Source organism: Lactuca virosa, chromosome 9 (assembly GCF_052849685.1).
Source record: "Lactuca virosa cultivar CGN04683 chromosome 9, Lactuca_virosa_CGN04683_v6, whole genome shotgun sequence".
NCBI lineage: Eukaryota > Viridiplantae > Streptophyta > Magnoliopsida > Asterales > Asteraceae > Lactuca > Lactuca virosa.
In genome coordinates this window covers 290,413,294-290,416,328 of record NC_136434.1, presented here as the reverse complement: position 1 = coordinate 290,416,328, position 3,035 = coordinate 290,413,294, and the positions used below count along the sequence as shown (strand labels likewise).

The window sequence follows — 3,035 nt, the reverse complement described above, 5'->3', positions numbered from 1 at the left end:
CTAGGATAGGGAAGCCACATATACACGAGAACATATATTGGCTCAAATAAACATTGAAACTCGCATCGGATCGTCTCATGCAACACTAGCAACCGGGATATCAACAAAATCATAAAACAATTTTTTTTAATTGGATTCAATTTTAGATTATTATTTCAAATCTTTCTAATAATTTTTTAAATCCTAGTCATTTTTTTTTAATTTTTATCAATATGCTTGTATTCCTATATTCGACCCCCTACCCCACACTTAATTGATGCAATGTCCCCATTGCATACTTAAACGATAAAAGAACATAAAATTAAAGAGGAAAAATTGGAACAGACTCCTATGGGATAGTAGTGGTGAGATCGAATTCTTGAAAGTGTGTCGAAAAGCTTGGAGATCTCGTATAATGGCTTGAAACAGTACTTCTGGGCTTTTCTCGCATGAATGTACCTGTGTCGGATATAAATAAACCGAAGAACCATCTTCTAGACATGTGTTGAAGGTAGGCCACGACGTGGGAAAGCAACGTCACGACGTGGTGTTGAGTAAGAAATCGTCATCATGAAATATTAGTACGCCACGACATTGTCTAATGATGCCACATCGTGGGAATAGGTCTAACGGAATTCAACCATGAAAATAACAAATTCCAGGGCGTGGAGATGATAGCCACATTGTGGTGACTTCTCAGAACGTCATTAAGATCCAAAATAATGTATCATTTCTTCTTAATGGCTTAGGACCATTCCCGGCCTTTTCTTTTTGTCGAATTCCTTCAAATTTATTTTCTTCACCTAGTGGGGACCCCAAACTTATTTAAAAATATGGTCTTCATTTGTAATCTTCAAATATCTCATGGCTTTTTCATCAATTAAGATCCTTCACTGCTTCACTTGCGTTCAACACTACAAAATAAGATCAAAGACTAGAAAAACACATCATCATTCGGTTAAACTAAACTAAATTAAAACTAAAAGTGAAAACAAAAACTAAAATGAAATCAAAAAGAAAGAAAATGCAAACTCTTAAAACATCGGGTTGCCTCCCGATAAGCGATTCTTTTTGAGGAGTCATGAGTCGGACTCCTTCCCTTCTACATTGCGTTAGGTGGAAGTGTAACCTCTCTATTCTCCATCATCTTGAACCTTACTCGTTTGTAGGCAACCAATATGTTGAATGCCTTTTTCAATCTTTCTAGCATTTTCAGTTGACATCTTCATTATATTTCCGCTTGGGTTCTTTCTTCATTCTTGTGTCTTTACCTTTTGTCTTATATCTTTCTGCGTTTTTCTTGTCAAAATGAGGCTCATCACTCTATTCTTCTTTTTCTTCAACTTTCTCTGTCACTTGTTTTGGAGGTCTTGTAAAAGCAAACACCTCAAAAATCATAGGCGTTGAAAATGGAGGTTCGGATGATTTTCTTCTTTATCTAATTTCTCTTTGGGTAAAGCCTCATCCCATTCCTCCCACTCTTCTTCCTTAACATCTTCAAATTTATCATGCTCAAGTAACTTCGTGCTTTCTTGTTTCACCGTATTTGCATGTGCATGCGATGGGTAAGGGAGAGGTGGTTGATACGTCTCAACAACAAAAAAATCATAATTTTCTTTTATCTCCCACGACTTGCCACTATTACCTCCATGTCATGGCGACTGGGTAGAGTCACGCCTCTTTTCTTCTTTTTCTTTTCCTTCAAGTGACTGATTGGACTGCTGATTAATTGAATCAAGGACCCTCATATGCACCAATTCCTCCTCCTCTTCTGTATAAACAACCATCACTTGAAAGATTGGGATTGGCTCGATTTTTTTTGAAGGTGTATCCAATAACTTTTCTTGCACAAGCTTTTTTAATTCCCCGACTTGTGTGTGGATGCTCAAAATAGATTCTTAAGGTTCTCTAAGTGTTACATCTGTAGCATCATGTCATTTTTCGCTAGCTACCATAAATTTAAATAGCATTGACTCGAGAGTAGATATTTTCTCGGATTGGACTTGTTATATTTGGTAGAGATCAACCTTAACTTGTTGAATTTCTTTTGCATCTCCATCTCTCTTGTACTGCAATTCAGAATCCCTTATAGAATGGGGTCCGCCACAAGCTCCACATCTATCTTAAGTTGATCTATCCATTTTTGTGATCCTTTCCTCCATCGCGTCGAGCTTTGCAATTACTGAACTGATAGCATCTTCACATCCATCTTTACTTAATTTTCCTCTAGTGAAATTCTCTTTTGGGTTGTGATACTCTCTTGAATGCTTAGCAATATCGTAAATCAAAGCTTTATTTGTTTTCGGATCCTTCTTTGTCATGGGACTTTGAAAGTCTAGAAGTTGGCGAGTGAACACATTGACCTCATAAAATATCAAGATTTATTGTTGCACATTGAAGTCATGTTGAGGGAAATGTCATAATAATCTCTTGCAACACTCCCAAGCTTCATATAGTGACTCCCCCTCTAATTATTCGAAATTATGTATGTTTCTTTTAATCATCACCACTTTTGAAGGAGGGATAGACTGGTTTATGAACTCAATCTTAAAATCAGCCCATGTCGTGATTGCTCCAAAGGGAAGTGATGTTAACCACTCTTTTGCTTCTCCCTTCAGTGTGACTGGTAAAATTCATGGCATCACCGCATCCTTACTCACGTTTGGAGCATTAAAATAATTGGGAATTTCCACCACCTCTTCTATATGCTCATAAGGGTGCTCGTGTTCCTTCCCATAAAAAGGTAGTTCCTTTAGCATGCCAAGAATGTGTCTTGGTAGTTCAAACTTTATAGTGGTTGGGATTTTTGGTGGATCAAGACCCCATATGTTGTCGTTCCTCATATGTCGCTTGTACTCTTCCATTGTCATGGTGATGATGTCCACCATTTTTTCCTGCTAAGATAAAACTAGAAAACATGCATAAAACAAACAAAAAAAAGAAATAAAATCAAGTAAACTAAATAAAAACTAAAAAACAAAATTGCTAGCGCCCACACCGTGGTAAAATATTGCCACGTCGTGGAGAATGCCTGGACAGAAAAACAATATTCAAAA

General features: G+C 37.0%; 1 non-coding gene across 1 annotated transcript; it reads left to right on the top strand.

The window, feature by feature from the left end:
• Positions 1-2,376: 2,376 nt before the first annotated feature.
• LOC145141757 (small nucleolar RNA R71) lies at positions 2,377-2,483 on the top strand. Its single transcript, XR_013722952.1, has one exon. It is a non-coding gene; the product is annotated as a small nucleolar RNA R71 (small nucleolar RNA).
• Positions 2,484-3,035: the final 552 nt, after the last annotated feature.